Below are 23,078 nucleotides of genomic sequence, written 5' to 3' on the forward strand. Positions count from 1 at the left end.
TGTATCCTGTCTAAGGGCGGGGTTAAGCGAACCTCATAGCGAGGCTTGGTTCCGGAAAATGGCAACGTCACCACAGGCTGGAGGGGAACGTCACCTCACAGCCGCCATCTTGCATCCGGGTGAGTGACGTCACTGCGCGCAGGTTTTTGCTCATTTCTGAACATTTCTAATTAAAAGCAGATTTTGATACAAATGCTTAATTATCGTGCAGAGCAGTGTAGGAGGTGGAGGTTTTAATGCAACACCCATTTAGAGTTTATTTGGTACATTTTGCTGCAGCCCATAATACCTTGTGCCAAAAGAGTGACGACGACGTAAAACAGGTGTATAATGGTGACTAAAGCTTACTAACGTATCATATTCCTGAAAACTGACCCGCTGGCTGCGATATAAGACCGCCTGCATGTCGTCATATGTAGGAGGGGGCTGGCTGAGCTAATGAACTGCGCTAGACAGCAAGCCCCTTCCATTACTCCCAACTCACAGAGGGAGGGGAGCTATCTGTGTGTGTGACCCCTGGGCTTTACTCACCCTCCCCCGGTCTAACTGAGTCTTTGCCGCTGCTTCCAGCCCCTGTTGTTGTCTGCAGCGCTGACATCACAACAGCGCTGCAGCCAATCAGTGAGCAAACTGCCTCTGACCGAACTCACTGATTGGATGCAGCGTTGTTGTGATGTCAGCGCTGCAGACGATATCAGACACCGGGAACGGCGGCAGAAACTCAGCTCTGGACCTCTGGGGCAGAGGGGTCTGGACTCTTGAGGGGTCCACACGTAGCAACTGCCACCCTAAACTGAATCGGCGAGCACAACACACAGCTCCGCGGTACATCAGGAATACATAGTCTCACTGCACTACCACTCTCTATTCTGTAGGCTCTGATCCAAAAAATGAAGGCAGCACTCCAAAAAAAAAAACGGATGTAGTTTATTAGCCCATGTGCGACGTTTCGGTCCAAATGTGGACTTTTCTTAAGCATTCTGTAGGCTTTTCACTTTACTGCGGCCTGCAGAACAGCAGGTCCCGGCGGAGCATCGAGGCTCTGACATTCTGTGCATGCTCCGGCGCGATGACATCACCGTGTCTGTCCGTCCGCACCTTTGTTGCCTCTGGAGTCTGAGTTGGCTGTTGGGTTACAATGGCAACAAGGGGTCTGCTGAAGTGTCCCATGGCTGCTATGTTGTTCCTATAAAATCCAGCCTGTGACTGATCTTCACAGTAGAAAAGCAATTTAACCATATCCTGCAAGACTGTAGTATATAGTATAAACGATCAAGTGATTGAAGGTTCAAAGTAGTTTTAAGGAAACCCAAAAAACTATTAAAACTTGGTAAAGTCAATGGGGTCATTTAAAACTACATGGCATATGGAAGAATGGAAGGAAAAAAATCAAAAGTGCAAAAAATTCCTGGACATGAAGGGGTAAATAAGTGAGCTCTTAGCTATGTGTCATAGTAAATCCCTGTAATCACAAAAAGCTGACATTTAGACCAAACCTTATGCATAAGTGGGTGTTACTCTTCCCCTGGGGCGTAATGATAACGGTTGTAGAGGTCGTTACCGGGCCTGTGCGAGTGACGTCATCGTAAACTTCAACTGGATGTGCGTCAGATACCCGACAGGTACATGAATGGCAATACCTGCTGCCGGCCAATCAGAGGCCAGCAGATCACGTTGGCGTGTGTGGGACAGGGGGGTGCATGGTATGATGTCATGCGCACCCATTGCTTGTGTGCTGAAGTCAGCTGACGGCTTCAGAAGGGCACACAGGGCGGCGGAGGGGAGGTGAATATAATTATTTTTTTTTTCTATGCATTAAAGAACAGCGGCAGGATGGGGGGGACATATACCAGCATGGGGGATATGGGGCAAGGAAGGAGAATATATACCAGGATGGGGGACATACAGTTGTGGCCAAAAGTATTGACACCCCTGCAATTCTGTCAGATAATACTCAGTTTCTTCCTGAAAATGATTGCAATCACAAATTCTTTGGTATTATTATCTTCATTTAATTTGTCGTAAATGAAAAAACACAAAAGAGAATGAAGCAAAAAGCAAAACATTGATCATTTCACACAAAACTCCAAAAATGGGTGAGACAAAAGTATTGGCACCCTCAGCCTAATACTTGGTTGCACAACCTTTAGCCAAAATAACTGCGACCAACCGCTTCCGGTAACCATCAATGAGTTTCTTACTATGCTCTGCTGGAATTTTAGACCATTCTTCTTTGGCAAACTGCTCCAGGTCCCTGATATTTGAAGGGTGCCTTCTCCAAACTGCCATTTTTAGATCTCTCCACAGGTGTTCTATGGGATTCAGGTCTGGACTCATTGCTGGCCACCTTAGGCCGGTTTCACATTAGCGCTTTTTCAGCGCACGCACGGCCGGGGGTAGCTCCGCCCCCGAGCCGGCTCTCTGCCCGGCGTGCCCGCCCCTTGCTTGTAGCGCCGCCTACTAGCGGACAGCGGCGCCTGCGATCGGCGCACCCTATCTTTAGCATAGGGTGCGCAGATCGTGCGCAGGCCGTGCGCTAGTTGCGCTTTGACCTGCGCTGCGCACTTTTGACGGTGCGCCGTGCGCGCCAAAATCCAACTTTTCGGATTTTGGCGCGCACGGCGCACCGTCAAAAGTGCGCAGCGCAGGTCAAAGCGCAACTAGCGCACGGCCTGCGCACGATCTGCGCACCCTATGCTAAAGATAGGGTGCGCCGATCGCAGGCGCCGCTGTCCGCTAGTAGGCGGCGCTACAAGCAAGGGGCGGGCACGCCGGGCAGAGAGCCGGCTCGGGGGCGGAGCTACCCCCGGCCGTGCGTGCGCTGAAAAAGCGCTAATGTGAAACCGGCCTTAGAAGTCTCCAGTGCTTTCTCTCAAACCATTTTCTAGTGCTTTTTGAAGTGTGTTTTGGGTCATTGTCCTGCTGGAAGACCCATAACCTCTGAGGGAGACCCAGCTTTCTCACACTGGGCCCTACATTATGCTGCAAAATTTGTTGGTAGTCTTCAGACTTCATAATGCCATGCACACGGTTAAGCAGTCCAGTGCCAGAGGCAGCAAAGCAACCCCAAAACATCAGGGAACCTCCACCATGTTTGACTGTAGGGACCGTGTTCTTTTCTTTGAATGCCTCTTTTTTTCTCCTGTAAACTCTATGTTGATGCCTTTGCCCAAAAAGCTCTACTTTTGTCTCATCTGACCAGAGAACATTCTCCCAAAACGTTTTAGGCTTTTTCAGGTAAGTTTTGGCAAACTCCAGCCTGGCTTTTTTATGTCTCGGGGTAAGAAGTGGGGTCTTCCTGGGTGTCCTACCATACAGTCCGTTTTCATTCAGACGCCGACGGATAGTACGGGTTGACACTGTTGTACCCTCGGACTGCAGGGCAGCTTGAACTAGTTTGGATGTTAGTCGAGGTTCTTTATCCAACATCCGCACAATCTTGCGTTGAAATCTCTTGTCAATTTGGCTTTAGGACAATTCTTTTTGTGTTTTTTCATTTAAGACAAATTAAATGAAGATAATAATACCAAAGAATTTGTCTTTGCAATCATTTTCAGGAAGAAACTGTGTTTTATCTGACAGAATTGCAGCGGTGTCAATACTTTTGGCCACAACTGTATACCAGCATGGGGGATATGGGGGCAAGGAAGGAGAATATATACCAGGATCGACGATATATACACTCACTGGCCACTTTATTAGGTACACCTGTCCAACTGTGTGTTAAGACTTAATTTCTAATCAGCCAATCACATGGCGGCAACTCAGTGCATTTAGGCATGTAGACATGGTCAAGACAATCTCCTGCAGTTCAAACCGAGCATCAGTATGGGGAAGAAAGGTGATTTGAGTGCCTTTGAACGTGGCATGATTGTTGGTGCCAGAAGGGCTGGTCTGAGAATTTCAGAAACTGCTGATCTACTGGGATTTTCACGCACAACCATCTCTAGGGTTTACAGAGAATGGTCCGAAAAAGAAAAAAAATCCAGTGAGCGGCAGTTCTGTGGCCGGAAATGCCATGTTGATGCCAGAGGTCAGAGGAGAATGGGCAGACTGGTTCGAGCTGATAGAAAGGCAACAGTGACTCAAATTGCCACCCGTTACAACCAAGGTAGGCAGAAGAGCATTTCTGAATGCACAGTGCGTCGAACTTTGAGGCAGATGGGCTACAGCAGCAGAAGACCACACTGGGTACCACTCCTCTCAGCTAAGAACAGGAAACTGAGGCTACAATTTGCACAAGCTCATCGAAATTGGACAGTAGAAGATTGGAAAAACGTTGCCTGGTCTGATGAGTCTCGATTTCTGCTGCGACATTCGGATGGTAGGGTCAGAATTTGGCGTAAACAACATGAAAGCATGGATCCATCCTGCCTTGTATCAACGGTTCAGGCTGGTGGTGGTGGTGTCATGGTGTGGGGAATTTTTTCTGGGCACTCTTTGGGCCCCTTGGTACAAATTGAGCATCGTTGCAACGCCACAGCCTACCTGAGTATTGTTGCTGACCATGTCCATCCCTTTATGACCACAATGTACCCAACATCTGATGGCTACTTTCAGCAGGATAATGCGCCATGTCATAAAGCTCGAATCATCTCAGATTGGTTTCTTGAACATGACAATGAGTTTACTGTACTCAAATGGCCTCCTCAGTCACCAGATCTCAATCCAATAGAGCATCTTTGGGATGTGGTGGAACGGGAGATTCGCATCAGGGATGTGCAGCCGACAAATCTGCGCCAACTGTGTGATGCCATCATGTCAATATGGTCCAAAATCTCTGAGGAATGCTTCCAGCACCTTGTTGAATCTCTGCCACGAAGAATTGAGGCAGTTCTGAAGGCAAAAGGGGGTCCAACCCCTTACTAGCATGGTGTACCTAATAAAGTGGCCAGTGAGTGTATACAGTTATATATACAGATATATTTACAGTTATATATATACAGCTGAATACAGAGTCTGATACTGTCAGTGATGATTGGACAGTATCAGTCTGTAGGGACTCAGCCCTTGGACAAGGGGATTGGTAACGGCGAACTGTTAGTGCAAGCATCGGGCGGTGATGTTGAGTATATACACAGAGCAGTAATCAGAAAGCGAGAGATTGGGAAGTTTGCAAATAAGTTTTCAGAATGCGCCAACATATTTTCTAATGAGAGCCTTTTTTTTGTAATGAGCTATCTTTTTTTTTTATTCCCCTATATATATATATATATATATATATATATATATATATATATATATATATATATGTACCATGGGGTCAATCAGAATTCCTGAAAACCGCAGTAAGATGCAAACTTTGACCTGTAAGACTGCTTTTACACTTGCTGCTTTTTTTGCGACCCTTTATTGCGGCCCATTATTGTGGGCCGTATCGCCGCACTTTTTGTTGTGTACCGCAATAACAGACCGCAAAAAAAAGTTTGCAGAGCGCCGGTTTTCATTTTCCCAATACTATGGAAATAGTATTGGAAAAAAAAAACGGCATTCCGCAAAACCGGAAGTCACGGTGCGCCGCAAAAACAAACTTCTGTTTGTTTTTACGGCCCCATTGGTTACAGTGGGGGCTGTGTCGGTACGCCATATAAAAGATCGAGCAAACTCGATCTTTTATTACGGCCGCAAAAAAGGCCCTTCCGGCCAATCGGCACACGGCGCACCGTGGAATCTTTGCGTGCCGCAAAATCGGCCTGCAAAAACACAGTAAGTGTAAAACCAGCCTTAAAATCAATATAAACAAATCCTTTACACAGAGGAGACATCTAGTGGTCATGGAATGGTATGGAAATACATGTAAAGCCGCTCTGGAACATTGCAACAGTAGATGGCTAAAGTGCTTGTACAAACAAGAAACTTTGCACTTTAGTTGCTCTTAAAATTCCTCTCAAGATACACACTACACAGAGGCAGGGGCGTACTTAGAAAACATGGGGCTCTATAGCAGAAGTTCTATTTTTGCCCTCCCACACAAAAAAATAAATAAATAGATAGTCCTCCATACAATATTATGGGCACTACATAGTCCTCCAAACAGTATTATGGGCACCACATAGTCCTCCAAACAGTATTATGGGCACCACATAGTCCTCCAAACAGTATTATGGGCACCACATCCATACAGTATCATGGGCACAACATAGTCCTTCATACAATATTATGCGCACTACATAGTCCTCCAAACAGTATAAGGGTGTGTGCACACGCTGCGGATTGTGCAGCGGAATTTTCCGCGCAGATTTGTGTAAATTCGCAGGTAAAGACCTGCGGTTTATCTGCAGATTTTCTGCGGTTTAGCCTGTGGGTTTCCTCTGCGGTTTGACACCTGCCATGGAGCAGGTGCCAAACCGCAGCGGAATCTGCACAAAGAATTGACATGCTGCGGATTTGAAACGGCAGCAAATCCGCACAGAGAATTCTGCACCGTGTGCACTACGGATTTCATTTTTCATTGATTATAATGGTACTGTACACCGCAGCAGAAACTGCTGCGGATCCGTAGGACCAAATCCGCTGCGGATCTGCAGCAGGATCCGCAGCGTGTGCACAGACCCTAATTGGCACCACATAGTCCTCCATACAGTATAATGGGCCCCATAGAGTGCTCAATACATATAAAATAAACAAATACTCACCTCTCCCTGTTCCCCCACTGCAGTTGAAACTAGAAGTTTCCATACACTGTATAAAAAGTCACATCTGCATGTTTTTCTCAATATCTGACATGAAATCAGAATAAACCTTTCCCGTTTTAGGTCAATAAGGATTACCATAATTATTAATATTTGCCAAGTGCCAGAATAGTGAGAGAGAGAATGTTTTAAGGCATTTTTATTGCTTACTTCAAAGTGATAAGTTTATATACATTTCATTAGTATATTGTACCATTGCCCTTAACCCATTTCTGACATTTGATGTACTATTCCGTCCACGTGACCCGGGCCCGTATGACCGTGAAAAGGGATAGTATGTCATCGTCGATCAACAGCGCTCCTGGGGGGAGCGCTGCTGATCGCGGCCGGGTGTCAGCTGATTATCACAGCTGACACCCAGCACTTTGTGCCAGGAGCAGTCACAAACCGCCCCCAGCACAATAACCCCTGGCACACTGCGATCAAACATGATCGCAGTGTACCAGGGGCGTAGGGAAGAATCACGCAGGGAGGGGGCTCCCTGCGTGCTTCCCTGAGACCCTTGGAACAACACGATGTGCTCACGTTGTTCCGAGGGCCTCCTTCCTGCAGGCCCCCGGATCCAATATGGCTGCAGGGGCCTTCGGGGTCCTGCAGGGAGGCCGCTTTCTCAATGCCTGCTGAGAGCAGGCGCTGAGAAAGCCTCCTGCAGTGCCTGCAAAGTGTCAGATCAGCGATCTGACACTATACAGTGATGTCCCACACTTGGACAAAGTAATAAAGTAAAAAAAAAAAAAAAGTGTAAAAATAATTTTGAAAAAATTCCTTAATAAATAAAAAATAAAAAAAACTTCCCTAATAAATTCTTTTTTTTTTTGTAAATAAAAAAAACAATAAAAGTGCACATTTAGTATTGCCATGTCCGTAACGACCCACCCTATAAAGCTATCCCACTAGTTAACCCTTTAGTGAACCCCTTAAAAAAAAGCAAAAAACAATGCTTCATCATCATGCCGCCGATCAACAAGTGCAATAACACGCGATCAAAAAGACGAATATAAATAAACATGGTACCATTGAAAACGTCATCTTGTCCCGCAAAGAACGAGCTGCCACACAGTGTCATCAGCGAAAAAATAAAAAAGTTATAGCTCGCAGAATAAGGCTATGTGCACACGCTGCGGTTTCTGCTGCGGTTCCGCTGCGGTTTTGGCCGCAGCAGAACTGCAGCAGTTCTGCAGACAGTGTACAGTAGCATGTTTTCCTATGGGATTTACATTCTGCTGTGCACATGCGGATTTTTAACTGCGGAAAAGCTGCGGTTTTGAATCCGCGGAAACAATTGACATGTCAATTGTTTCTGCGGATTCTGCTGCGGTTTGCCACCTATTCCATTGTCCAGGTGGCAAACCGTAGGGCAAAACCGCAGGTAAAACCGCAGGTCATTTTACCTGCAGTTTTACCTGCGGTTCTGCAGATAAAAATCCGCAGACCAATCCGCAGTGTGTGCACATAGCCTAAAGCAGTGCAAAAATAATTATTTTTTACGTTAAATTATTTTTATTGCATAAAAGCCCCAAAACATAAAAAAGTGATATAAATGAGGTATTGTTGTAATCGTACTGACCCGAAGAATAAAACTGCTTTATCAATTTTACCACACGGGGAACTGTGTAAACGCCCCCCCCCCCCAACAGAAATTCATGAAATGCTGGTTTTTCTTCATTCTGCGTCCCAAGAATCGGAATATAAAGCGATCAAAAAATGTCACGTGCCTGAAAATGGTATCAATAAAAACATCAACTCGTCCCGCAAAAAATAAGACCTCACATGACTCGGTGGGTCAAAATATGGAAAAATTATAGCTCTCAAAATGTGGTGATGCAAAAGCTATTTTTACAATAAAAAGCGTCTTTTATCGTATGACAGCTGCCAAAAATAAAAACCCACTATAAATAGCAAATCAAACCCCCCGTTATCACCCCCTTAGTTAGGGGAAAAATAATAAAGTTATAAAAAATGTATTTAATTCCATTTTCCCATTAGGGCAAGGGTTAGGGGTAGGATTGATATTAGGGTTAGGGGTTGGGGTTAGGGTTGGAGTTAGAATTGGGGGGTTTCCACTGTTTGGGCACATCAGGGGCTCTCAAAATACGATATGGCAGGGGTCCCCAACCGCCGGTCCGCGGCCCAGCACCGGGCCGCTGCAGTGCCCTTGCCGGTCCGCGGACACAAGGGGAGCCAGGGGCGGTCAGTGGCGTAGCAGGGGCTGGGGCGGCGCGCAGCAGTTCTTAGCGGCGGCCAGGGAGCGATCCAAGCAGCTCCGCTGCCTGCAAGAGGGAATAGCAGGAGCGGAGCTGCAAGGACCCGTCCAGCTTCCTGCCCGCCGCCCGCGCTTCCTGTCTGACTGACACAGAGAGGAGCGCGCCGCTGCTGTGTCAGAGCGAGGAAGCGCGGGCGATGCTGCGGACAGGTGAGAGGAGAGAGGTGGTGTCTGTGTGTATGTATAATGTGTGTGTGTGTGTCTGTGTTTGTGTAGCCTGGCCCTGGAGGAGATGGGGACATGAGGAGAAGGCCATGAGGGGAGTGATGGGGTGAAGGCAATGATGGAGAGAAGGGAGTGAAGGGGTGAAGGCAATGATGGGGAGAGGGGAGTGATGGGGTGAAGGCAATGATGGGGAGAAGGGAGTTATGGGGTGAAGGCAATGATGGGGAGACAGCAGTGATGGAGAGAAGGCAGTGATGGGGTGAAGGCAATGATGGGGAGATGGCAGTGATGGGGTGAAGGCAATGATGGGGAGAAGGGAGTGATGGGGTGAAGGCAATGATGGGGAGAAGGGAGTGATGGGGTGAAGGCAATGATGGCAAGACAGCAGTGATGGGGTGAAGGCAATGATGGGGAGAAGGGAGTGATGGGGTGAAGGCAATGATGGGGAGATGGCAGTGATGGGGTGAAGGCAATGATGGGGAGAAGGGAGTGATGGGGTGAAGGCAATGATGGGGAGAGGGGAGTGATGGGGTGAAGGCAATGATGGGGAGAAGGGAGTGATGGGGTGAAGGCAATGATGGGGAGAAGGGGGTGATGGAGCACTTATTCAAAACCTATGGTGAGTTGAGTCACATTATAAATGTTATTTAATTATAAGTATGCACTGCTACACTACAACCGTGTCCATAGCCCCGCCCCCTTATGACCAAAGTCCCGCCCCTGCCACACCTCCATCCCCGCCCTGCCGGGCCATGGAAGAATGGTCTTGCTTGAAACCGGTCCCTGGTGCAAAAAAGGTTGGGGACCACTGCGATATGGCATCTGATCTCAATTCCAGCCAATTCTGCGTTGAAAAAGTCAAATGGTGCTCCTTCCCTTCCAAGCTCTGCCATGCGCCCAAACAGTAGTTTACCCCCACATATGGGGTATCAGCCTACTCAAGACAAATTGCACAACAACTTTTGGGGTCCAATTTCTCTTGTTACCCTTGAGAAAATAAAAAATTGGGGGCAAAAATATCATTTTTGTGGAAAAAAATATGATTTTTTTTATATTTATGGCTCTACGTTATAAACTTCTGTGAAGCACTTGGGGGTTCAAAGTGCTCACACACATCTAGATGATTTCCATGGGGGGTCTAGTTTCCAAAATGGGGTCACTTGTGGGGGGTTTCCACAGTTTAGGAACATTAGGGGCTCTTCAACGCGACATGACTCTCGCAGACCATTCCATGAAAGTCTGCATTCCAAAACGTCACTTCTTCCCTTCCGAGCCCCAACATGTACCCATACAGTAGTTTTCTCCCACATATGGGGTATCAGCGTACTCAGGACAAATTGGACAGCATCTTTTGGGGTCCAATTTCTCCTCTTACCCTTGGAAAATAAAAAAATTGGGGACTAAAAGATCATGTTTGTGGAAAGAATATGATTTTTTTTTATTTTCCCGCCCGGGCGTTATAAACTTCTGTGAAACACTTGGGGGTTCAAAGTTCTCACCACACATCTAGATAAGAGCCTTCGGGGGTCTAGTTTCCAAAATGAGGTCACTTGTGGGGGGTTTCCACTGTTTAGGCACATCAGGGGCTCTCCAAATGCGACATGGCGTCTCAATTCCAGCCAATTTTGTGTTGAAAAAGTCAATCTGTGCTCTTTCCCTTCCGAGCTCTGCCATCAAGTGGTTCCCCCCCACACTCAGGACAAATTGCACAATAACTTTTGCAGTCCAATTTCTCCTGTTACCCTTGGTAAAGTAAAAAAAATTGGATCTGAATTAATTTTTTTGTGAAAAAAAAGTTAAATGTTCATTTTTTTTTTTTGAACATTCAAAAAATTCCTGTGAAGTACCTGAAGGGTTAATACAATTCTTGAATGTGGTTTTGAGTACCGTCAGGGGTGCAGTTTTTAGAATGGTGTCACTTTTGGGTATTTTATGTTACTTATTAAGTTTTTTGTGTGCCATATCTCTGGGATTTAAGGGCATAAAAAGTCAAAGTTGAAAATTGCAAAATTTTCAAAATTTTCGCCAAATTTCCATTTTTTTCACAAGTAAACGCAAGTTATATGAATGAAATTTTACCACTAACATGAAGTACAATATGTCACGAGAAAACAATGTCAGAATCACCGGGATCCATGGAAGCGTGTGTGATCTATATGGCGGTATTATGTGTGAAGTATATGGCGGTATTATGTGAGAACACTATGGCAGTATAGGTGCAGTCAGGGGAGGGCTGGGGAGGCAGCTGTCGAGAGGGGTCTCATTTTTATCGTTACTGTATGGCTACATTTCCCCCAGTCTGCTTCCCAGCGTCACCCCGGACTGCGCCTGTCACCTCACTTTCACACATCACCAGGACAGGATCTGGGGAGGGGAATGGGGTCTCTGCATGGAAAGTCTGGATCAGAACAGGCCATCAGTCAGTAGAAATGTTTCCTGGATTTCTGTGGAGCAGACAAGCAGACGGTCCATCCATGTGTATAAAAGACGGTGCTCTATGTACAATCCCTGGCACCGAACAGGGTGCCCCCCATAGACCAGCACACTGCTCTCCTGAAATACTCTGTGCTGCTGTCACCCTGCTCCTTCCACCATATATCTCCATCTGTGACCCCCCCCCAGATCAGCACACTGCTCTCCTGAAATATACTCTGTGCTGCTGTCACCCTGCTCCCAGAATCCTTGCTGCCTGCCATCCTCAGTGACTCTCTACTTGTCAGTAACTTTGCAGTCACCATCAAAATGGCTGCTCACTGTGTTCCTAAATGTCATCCTCTCTTATCCCTTAGCAAACACCCAGAAGGGGAGGAGAGGAGTAACACCACACCCATGTCAGCAGATTCCGCCCATAATTACTGCAGGGCAGTAATGTGAGCTAGTTGTACACTAGGTTTTGTGTCAAATTTCAGTAGCTGCTCCCCCTAGTGTTAACAAGTGGAAATGCCAAACATTTTAAAATTATTATTCATATTTTATTAAATTAAAAACAAATCATAATATTTTTTAAGAAAATGTAAACATTAACCCCTGCAGGTACATATTGGGCAGCGTAGGCGTTCAGTCCATTAACTGGCTTAACCCCTTAACCCCCAAGGGTGGTTTGCGCGTTCATGACCGGGCCAATTTTTACAATTCTGACCATTGTCCCTTTATGAGGTAATAACTCTGAAACGCTTCCATGGATCCCACTGATTCTGACATTGTTTTCTCGTGACATATTGTACTTCATGTTAGTGATAACATTTCATTCAAATAACTTGTGTTTATTTGTGAAAAAAATGGAAATTTGGTGAAAATTTTGAAAATTTCGCAACTTTCCAACTTTGAATTTTTCTGCCCTTAAATCACAGAGATACGGCACACAAAAAACTTAATAAGTAACATTTCACATATGTTTACTTTACATCCGCAAAATTTTGGAACCAAAATTTTTTTTTGTTAGGAAGTTATAAGGGTTAAAAGTTGACCAGTGATTTCTCATTGTTACAACACCATTTTATTTTTACGGAGCACATCACATTTAAAGTCACTTTGACGGGTTTATATTATAGAAAATACCCAAAAGTGACACCATTCTAAAAACTGCACCCCTCAAGGTGCTCAAAACCTCTTCAGGTCCAATTTTTTTTATTTTACCATGGGTAACAGGAGAAATTGGACTGCAAAAGTTATTGGGAAGCAATGGGATGAAACTGGATGGGAGGAGACAGATTAGATATTAGAAAAAACTTTTTGACAGTTAGATTGATCAATGAGTGGAACAGGCTGCCACGAGAAGTGGTGAGTTCTCCTTCAATGGAAGTCTTCAAACAGAGGCTGGACAGACATCTGACTGGGATGATTTAGCGAATCCTGCTTTGAGCAGGGGGTTGGACCAGATGGCCCAGGAGGTCCCTTCCAACTCTACGATTCTATGATTCCTGAGTACGCTGATACTTGATATGTGAGGGTGAACCACTGTTTCGGCGCATGACAGAGCTCAGAAGGGAAGGAGCGCCATTTGACTTTTTCAATGCAAAATTGGCTGGAATTCAGATCGGACGCCATGTCACGTGTGGAGATCCCCTGATGTGCCTAAACAGTGGAAACCCCCCACAAGTGACCCCATTTTGGAAACTAGACCCCCCAAGAGAACTTATCTAGATATATGGTGAGAACTTTGAACCCTCAAGGGCTTCACAGAAGTTTATAACGTACAGCCGTACAATTAAAAAATCATATTTTTTCCACAAAAATGATCTTTTCACCCCCAATTTTTATTTTCCCAAGGGTAACAGGACCCTAAAAGTTATTGTGCAATTTGTTCTGAGTACATTGATACCCCACATGTGGGGGTAAACCACTATTTGGGCGCATGGCAGAGCTCGGAAGGGAAGCACCGCCATTTGACTTTTTTGGCTGGAATTGGGATTGGACGCCATGCCGCGTTTGGAAAGCCTCTGATGTGCCTAAACAGTGGAGACCCCCCACAAATGACACCATTTTGTTTGGAAACTAGACCCCCCAAGGAACTTATCTAGATGTGTGGTGAGCACTTTGAACCCCCCCTCCAGTGCTTCACAGAAGTTTATAACGCCCGGGCGTGAAAATAAAAAAAATCATATTTTTTCCATAAACATGATCTTTTAGTCCCCAATTTTTTTATTTTCCTAAACGTAACAGGAGAAATTGGACCCCAAAAGTTGTTATGCAATTTGAGTAGGCTGATACCCCATATGTGACAGCTGTTGTCACAGCGCAGGCGCCGGCATGCAAAACAGGAGGAGGCGGCGGCGCACAGGGGCATGATGGACGGATGGGAGGCGGCGCCCAGATGGAAGACAGGGGCATGATGGAGGGCTGGGATGCGGCGCCCAGACGCAAGACAGGGGCATGATGGATGGCTGGGATGCGGTGCTCAGACGCAAGACAGGGGCATGATGGACGGATGGGAGGCGACGCCCAGAAGCAAGACAGCGGCATGATGGTTGGCTTGGAGGCGGGACCCAGACGCAATACAGGGGCATGAGGGACGGATGGGAGGCGGGGCGGGATCAGGGGACTCCAAAACACGCAGGCTTGATGGCCTGATGTCAGTTCCCGGGCAGCACGCACTGGGCATGCCCGAGAACTGTTGTCACAGCGCAGGCACCGGCATACAACACAGGAGGAGGCGGCGGCGCACAGGGGCATGATGGATGGATGGGAGGCGGCGCCCACATGTAAGACAGGGGCATGATGGAGGGCTGGGATGCGGCGCCCAGACGCAAGACAGGGGCATGATGGACAGATGGGAGGCGGCGCCCAGTGGCAAGACAGGGGCATGATGGAGGGCTGGGAGGCAGCGTCCAGACGCAAGACATGGGCATGATGTACAGATGGGAGGCGGCGCCCAGATGCAAGACAGGGGCATGAGGGACGGATGGGAGGCGGCACCCAGGTGCAAGACAGGGGCATGAGAGACGGATGGGAGGCGGCACCCAGACGCAAGACAGGGGCATGATGGATGGCTTGGAGGCGGCGCCGAGACGCAAGACAGGGGCATGATGGATGGCTGGGATGCGGTGCTCAGACGCAAGACAGGGGCATGATGGACGGATGGGAGGCGACGCCCAGAAGCAAGACAGCGGCATGATGGTTGGCTTGGAGGCGGGACCCAGACGCAATACAGGGGCATGAGGGACGGATGGGAGGCGGGGCGGGATCAGGGGACTCCAAAACACGCAGGCTTGATGGCCTGATGGCAGTTCCCGGGCAGCACGCACTGGGCATGCCCGAGAACTGTTGTCACAGCGCAGGCACCGGCATACAACACAGGAGGAGGCGGCGGCGCACAGAGGCATGATGGACGGATGGGAGGAGGCGCCCAGATGTAAGACAGAGGCATGATGGAGGGCTGGGATGCGGCGCCCAGACGCAAGACAGGGTCATGATGGACGGATGGGAGGCGGTGCCCAGGGGCATGATGGAGGGCTGGGAGGCAGCGTCCAGACGCAAGACATGGGCATGATGTACAGATGGGAGGCGGCGCCCAGATGCAAGACAGGGGCATGAGGGACGGATGGGAGGCGGCACCCAGACGCAAGACAGGGGCATGAGGGACGGATGGGAGGCGGCACCCAGACGCAAGACAGGGGCATGAGAGACGGATGGGAGGCGGCACCCAGACGCAAGACAGGGGCATGATGGATGGCTTGGAGGTGGCGCCGAGACGCAAGTCGGGCATGATGGGCGGCTGGGAGGTGGCTGATACAGGGGGACACACCATACCTATGGACACAATACAGGTATGGGGATCTAGTTATACAAGTCAATATTTCGGCGTTACTAGGGGTCAGAAACAGAAGATCCACCTTCACAGAATTCAGCCTTAGTGCTGGTGAAGGTGGTTCTTTTACTTAAAACCGCCCTAAAGGGGGTGACAGGTTCCCTTTAAAGGGTTCTGCAGGAGCACACAACTCACCAGGATTCCTGCTTCTAGGGTAGGAAATGTGCTCCTGTCGGAGCAGAAGCATTTGCCCGCACTGTGAAATTTACGGTGCTACAAGCAGAGGCAACTTTGCATCTGCAGCATCAGAGAAGTGCAGTTGACCTGAAGCTGGCCGGAAAGGGAGCTAACAGTGCACACCAGGAATCCAGACAGCTTCAGAGCAGCGCTTACAAGCTCTATAGAATAGGTAGTAAACAATTGAGTGAATAATCCCTCCATTCTTGAGAAAAAAGAGGATTTTTATTTTTAGTAACAAATACATTGAAAAGTTACTTCTTTTATAAGCACTTTGTAATATTAACCATTAAAAATACAAGACAATCCCTCTAAGGGCAGGATGGATGTACTGTCGAATCAGTCTCAGATTGCTTCAGTCAGAAAAAATTATCCTCTGCCGATCAATTCATTAAAAGGAAGTTAGAATTATGCAAGGGTGCACTCGAGGTCTCTCATCTTGCATTCTATACATTATGAGTAATATGGTGGGTCTACGCGTAACATACTGCTGCTGGGGACATACCATCACATTGCAGACTTGACGGCTTAGCAGCAATCTTATCACATTGCACAGTTGTGTGAAGGAACTGTGCACAGATCTTTGTAATGATCTTTTTACATCTAGGCCAGAAACAACAACCAGGGGGCATCCTCTACGTCTAAAGGAAAGACGGTTTCATCATCTTCAGACTATGAGACTCTGACACACGATGTTCTAATGGTCAAAGTTCAAGAAGCACCTGAGTGCCTCTCTTGAATAATATTAAATTATAGGTTATGGGTGCTAGAGTTCTGCAGATAAGGCATTGATCCAAATATTTATTTTGATTGCCATATCTGGAGTCAAAAAGGAATTTTTCCCTTATATGGGGCACTAGTTATCACTGTTGCTTTGCAGCTAGGGTGTCACGGGGTTACAGAGAGGAGGCAGAATACTCCTGTGTCTGAGTTCTCCTACTCCAGCACTTATAACTGTTATATGTGAGTGTATATTTGTATGCCTTGTGGTGTAGTAACCACTGAGTCCGCTAGGGGCGCTGTGTGGATGTCCCAGGAGAAATGGCAGAGTACTGAATGGCCATTATGTATCTCAAAGTGGGTGGCTTTGGGATGGAGACTTATGTGTTGAACAGCAGTGATACTGCTGAAGTGTTGTTTCAATGTGTAAGGGAGAAAGTCTCCAGGTAACTAGAGAGATGGGCGGACCTGATTACCTACAAACCCACCCAGGGGGTGTGTTTAAAGCACTATTGTAAAGAGTGTGTAAAGGCTTGAAGGACCTGTGAGGAGGTCAGAGTCATGGGACCCGGTGGGCGTGGCTATGGACCATATAATGTGGCCAGGGTAGGTCACATGGGGGTGAATGCTGGGACCTGGTTGGTCCAGTGTGGAAGGTCCCGCTGAGATGGGGCTTCCTGCCTAACAGCCTGTAGAGTGGCAGTGTTTAATGGCTGCAAGTGCCTGAGAGTTCCCTGGAGGGAATTAATGTCTGCCGTATGGAGAAGCAGCCATGAGAGAACCCTGACGGGGTGAGATATAACTGTGAGGCTGAAAAGCCTGCGTATAGGACATTGCTAACAGAGTGAAGCTCTGTCATGGACGCTATGCCGTTTATGTATTGCTGGTCATGGTTTATGATGTTTAATAAACCGCATGGACCCAGGGTGGATAAAAATCAATGTTTTTTTTAAAAAAAATCAAAAAAATCGGATTTTTTTTATTTAAATCGGATTTTTTTTATTTAAATCGGATTTTTTTCAATAAACTGCTTTTTGAGGAAAATATTTTACCATCCAAAGGTACTTCCATCATGAGATAAAGCTGAGTTGTTTAACTCAGTAGAATAAAGGCTGTATATGTGTAACATTCACAATGCCATCCTCTTCCAGAGGTTTCTGTAGGATTAGTGGGCAGTTTCTCTCCTATATTATCACAGACGCTCGCTTTACTTACGCAGTTCTCAAAACTGAATTTGACTCCGCAGAGGTCCCAGCCTCTTCTTCACGGCAAAAATGTTACAACATGAACAGAGTTGAGAAAAAGACCTTAATCCTATTGTTCTACAAACCTATGAATACAGAATCAACCCCTTCAGTGCCAAGTCCAAGAAGTTAGACAATATGTTTCTGATTGCTTGGAGTGGAATAGATCTGCACAACACAAGAAGAATGTGAATCTAAGTGTGAGGAGGAGGAAGGGCAAGCAGACAAGAAAATGAAAGTGAAACTTTGAGCACAATACTGCAGCATAGCCACAGACAGACAAGTCTGTATCTGTTTGTGTGTATGATCTGAGGTTTATTACATTCTTTCCTTATAATGGCAGCAGGCCGTAAAAGAGACCCAGTTTGGGAATATTTTAATGAAGCTCCTTCGCCTATCGGTAAGGCAGGCATGCTTGCAAAATGCAAACGATGCAACAAAGAGATGCAAGGCCTGGTGGCGCGAATGAGGCAACATCATGAGAAGTGCGGTGATGAAGATGACCAAAGAAACACTTCTGAACAGGCAGGATCTTCAGGTTGGTAAACATTTTTATTGAATCCTATTTCTAAAGACTGAACTGTCATGTGTGAGAAAAATTATATTTCTTATTATTACTGCATGTTACTGTCATTTGGTACAGTTATGAAGAAAAACAAATATTCCTTTTGGGGCAGGGGCAGTGATGTGTTGTGTACAATAAGCAGAAATTGTATAAACAATAAAATAACAGCATTGACTTTTTTTGTTTAGGGGAATTCATGGATTCTGGAAACTATCCACCTCCAAGATCACCATCATCCTGTTCTACAGTTTCAGAGTTATCCATCCAGGATAGTGCTTCACTAGCAGCAGCAGCATCATCATCAGACACCCACAGCCACATATCACCATCACCCAAAAGGAAGAAAAAACCTTTACCTCCTGGAACCACCATAGATAGGTTTGTGATAAGAACTAGCAGATTAGAAAAAGAGTTGATTGATGAAAAAATTGCCCAGTTTATTTATGCAACTAACTCTTCTTTCCGTCTGACTGAGAACCCACATTTCATTAATATGGTTCAGTCACTGAGACCAGGATACAGTCCACCCAGCAGAGCTGATGTTGCAGGGAAACTGCTGGATCAAGTGTATGACAGAGAAATGGAGCAATGTGCAACCGCTCTGGAGGGTAAAATTGTTAACCTAAGTATTGATGGGTGGAGTAATGTCCACAATGATCCTATTGTATGTGCTTGTATAACAACAGAAGAAGGTAAAGTCTTCCTTGCACAAACAACTGATACGTCAGGAAATGCACACACAGCAGAATACTTACAAGAAGTGGCAGTAAAAGCTATAACGACATGTGAACAAAAATTCAAATGTCTAGTACGCAGTTTGGTCACTGACAATGCTGCAAACGTATCCAAGATGAGAAGAGATTTAGAAGAGCAGGGAGGGAATACAAAGCTGCTAATAACATATGGTTGCAGTGCTCATTTGCTGCACCTCTTAGCCAAAGACTTAAGTGTTCCAGAAATAAAGGCTAATGTTGTTGAAATTGCTAAATACTTCCGTAATAATCATTTTGCTGCAGCAGCTCTGAAAAGGATGGGTGGAACCAAGCTAACGCTCCCACAAGATGTTAGATGGAACTCTGTGGTGGACTGTTTTGAGCAGTATATCAAAAACTGGCCTATTCTGATGACACTTTGTGAAGAAAATCGAGATAAAATAGATGGCACTGTCACGGCCAAAATCCTCAACATTGGGCTTAAGAGAAATGTTGAACATATGCTGAGCTTCCTGAAACCCATCTCTCAAGCTTTAAACAAAATACAGAAAAATAGCTGTTTTATTGCGGATGCTGTTGAAATTTGGAAGGAACTGAGTGAACACTTAAAAACAGAACTACACATGGACAGAATTAAATTACAAGCAGTAAACAAACGAATGGGACAAGCACTGACTCCAGCTCATTTTTTGGCAAATATTGTCAATATCCAATATCAGGGTCAAAACCTAAGTGCTGAGGAAGAGGAGTTAGCTATGACATGGGTATCCAGCAATCATCCATCTTTAATGCCAACTATCATAAACTTCAGAGCTAAGGGGGAACCATTCAAGAAATATATGTTTGCTGAAGATATTTTAAGGAAGGTCACACCAGTAAACTGGTGGAAGTCACTTAAGCGCTTGGATTTAGAGACTGTTCAAGTAATGATTTCACTTTTAACAGCAGTAGCTTCTTCTGCAGGCGTTGAAAGAATATTCTCTTCCTTTGGACTCATTCATTTTAAATTGAGAAATCGGTTGGGACCCAATAAAGCAGGAAAGCTTGTTTTTCTTTTCCAGATTATGAATAGGAACAAAGAAGAAGATGATGATGAAGATGACGACAAGTGAGCTACAGAGGACAGCAGGGACAGTAGTATTTAAGTTTTTCATGTGTCGGCTGGGCTGACAGTCTAAGTTTCTTAAAATATATATATATTTTGTTTAGCCAAATTAGTTAACAAACATGGATGTTTGTTTAAGCAAATAACTTATGCTGTAATGTTGTTATTGTTTCAGTTGAATAAATCTATTTAAATTGTTATTAAGGTCAGGATTATTTTTCTCCTTCCTAAGTACAACAGAACAGTGGTGTCCAAATATGAATGATTAACCCATTAAACTGGGGAGAAAAAAGTAATATAAAAAGTGATTCTAAAAATCTTCATCTACTTGCATGTTAAAGTAGCAAGAACTAGTTTAGGTAGAAACTTTGATTTAAATCACTGATTTAAATCAAGCCTTACTGACTAGTGATTTAAATCGTGATTTAAATCAGTTAGATTTAAATCAAATCCACCCTGCATGGACCGTTCTGAGTTTGATGGAAAATCTGTGCCGGATCTGATTTTGTGGCTGCTGAGCGAGTATCCCCTACCCGAATAACAACGCAACCTCACAGCCTGGTATTTTCCGTTGCCCCTGTTCATATTACCTTGTGAGTCTGGTTGGTTTACTGTGGTGCACTACTAGTCCCCATTCGCCTCGGTGGAGGAAAGCTACAGACTAAGGGCAATTCAGGAGGTAAGGCAAGTTACTTGGCCCTGGCATCTTCACCTTCAGAAGTAACCTGGGGAAAAGGGCGAGCAAGGGCTCCCCCTAGCGCTAGGACAGGGAAGGAGCCCCTGGTCTCGGGACACCCAACAACAGAGTTGTGACATAGGGGTCCTGGGTTCAAATCTCACCAAAGGCAACATCTGCAAGGAGTTTGCATGTTCTCCCTGTATTTGCGTGGGTTTCCTCTGGGTGTCCGATTTCCTCCCACACTCCAAAAACATACTGATAAGAAATTGTAGACTATGAGCGCCAAATGGGACAATGATGACAATGTCAATAAAGCACTGCGGAATATGATGGCGCTATATAAGCGAGTAAAATAGACAAATAATAATTTGGATCTGACGTTGTGGATTTTTTGCCTTCCTCTGGATCAACACATTAGGATTATAGGCTGAAATTTATAGACCTGTGTCTTTTTTCAACATTACCAACCATGAAACTGTTAGGTGTCGGATTCCTGGCACTGCACAGCGGGAATCCAGAGCCAGAAATCCTGCGGTCTCTCATTCTCCTCCGACCGCTCAGACTCCTGCTCAGCAATCACGGCGAGCCAGGCATTTCCCTCAGACTCGTTCTGTGAGCCTGGATGTTGCTGCCACCTCTGGTGCAGCAATGGTAGCGCAACCTGCTTTGCAGGCAACTGCTCCAGAGGCTAAGTCCTCGGGCCGTGCTACTGGGCATGCCCACAACTTGTCCTCTCAGTGGAGAGCAGGGGTCACATGTGCAGGTCCTATGTCGGATCTGATTGGTCCTTCCCAAAGTACTGTAAGGTCCCAGAAGCGCATGGCTATAAAAAGCCCGCATGGCGGCTAGGCCGTGCGCTAGTGTAGCATATTATTCTGTGTGTGTATGGTGATGGATGTATGGACTGGTGTCTGACTCATTATGAAACCCCTACCCTCTGATATTACGAGTGGTGACCGAGTGTGAATAGTCAGCTCCAGGGTTGTGGCAAGCTACACGCCACTTGCTTCTCACCTACACCAGCGTCCGTTGGCGCCCGGGCTTCGGCGCCGACGCTTGCGGCTTTTCTCTAAGAAGTCTGCGGAGACGCTCCCGCCGCACCGTTCCTATGATTGCCCGATTGATCTCCTGCCAGGCACAGAGCCTCCCCGAGGCTGTGTTTACCCCTTATCACTCCCTGAGATGGAGGCTATGTCCCAATATATCCGGGAGAACCTGGCTAGGGGTTTCATCAGGAAATCTGTGTCACCGGCTGGTGCAGGGTTCTTCTTCGTACAGAAGAAGAACGGAGAGTTACGCCCCTGCATTGACTACCGAGGTCTCAATGCTATCACGGTTAAAAACAAATACCCCCTACCGTTGATCTCGGAGTTATTTGACAGGTTGCGGGGGGCCCGGATCTTTACTAAATTAGATCTGCGGGGTGCATACAACCTGATCCGCATTCGAGAGGGAGACGAATGGAAGACAGCTTTTAATACCAGGGATGGCCATTACGAATACCTGGTTATGCCCTTTGGCCTTTGTAATGCGCCAGCTGTCTTCCAAGATTTTGTCAACGACGTCTTCCGCGACATGCTCTCTACCTCGGTGGTGGTCTATCTGGATGACATACTCATCTTTTCGCCAGATTTGACCACCCACCGGAGAGACGTCTGCAGGGTCTTCGACCGTCTGCGGGCGAACTCGCTATTTGCCAAGCTGGAGAAGTGCCAGTTTGAGCAGGAGTCCTTGCCATTCCTGGGCTATATCATCTCGGCCCAGGGGCTGGCCATAGATCCTACCAAACTACAAGCGGTAATGGACTGGCAGGAACCCCATTCCCTCAAAGCGATGCAGCGCTTTTTGGGGTTCGTGAATTACTACTGCCAGTTCATACCACACTTTTCCACACTGGTTGCTCCTTTGGTTGCTCTCACCAAGAAGGGAGCTAACCCCAATGCTTGGTCAGAACATGTCTCCAAGGCCTTCTCGGCTATAAAATCACATTTTGCTGGCGCTAGTGTAATGTTAGGGTCGGCGGAACGCACCAAATATAAATAATAGTAGGTGCGTTCGCCGCCCGGGGTCCACCGTGCGGTAGGTGACAAGACCGCTGCTGAACAATGGCAGATGCACCTAGTAGGTGCGGGACTGCGCTCAGGTTAACGTCACCCGAACGCTAAGGGCGACTCTGTACAAACACAGAGTTGCTTGGAGAACGCTAAAGCAAAGGCACAGGCCCTGTTAGCGTCACAGAGGCCTGCGTGTGGCGTCGCAGCCGCGAACACCAATAGTTGCTGTTACTACAGCGCAGCGGCAGAGAAAAGCCGCGAGTGTCGGCGCCGAGGCCCGGGCGCCGACGGATGCTAGTGTAGGTGAGGAGCAAGTGGCGTGTAGCTTGCCACAACCCTGGAGCTGACTATTCACACTCGGTCACCACTCGTAATATCAGAGGGTAGGGGTTTC

The 23,078-nt window shown here is 46.6% G+C and overlaps 1 long non-coding RNA gene across 2 annotated transcripts in view; it reads left to right on the plus strand.

Annotated features, from left to right (window-relative positions):
- The first annotated feature begins 6 nt into the window (after positions 1-6).
- LOC141100289 (uncharacterized) overlaps positions 7-23,078 on the plus strand; it is a 35,949-nt gene continuing 12,877 nt past the window's right edge. The window contains exon 1 of one of the 2 annotated variants that reach the window (XR_012234669.1): positions 7-119. This is a non-coding gene — a long non-coding RNA (uncharacterized lncRNA). The remainder of the gene's footprint in view (positions 120-23,078) is intronic. The other variant, XR_012234670.1, reaches the window with a different exon arrangement.

Source organism: Dendrobates tinctorius, unplaced genomic scaffold (assembly GCF_039654945.1).
Source record: "Dendrobates tinctorius isolate UK_male_01 unplaced genomic scaffold, ASM3965494v1 ptg000104l, whole genome shotgun sequence".
NCBI lineage: Eukaryota > Metazoa > Chordata > Amphibia > Anura > Dendrobatidae > Dendrobates > Dendrobates tinctorius.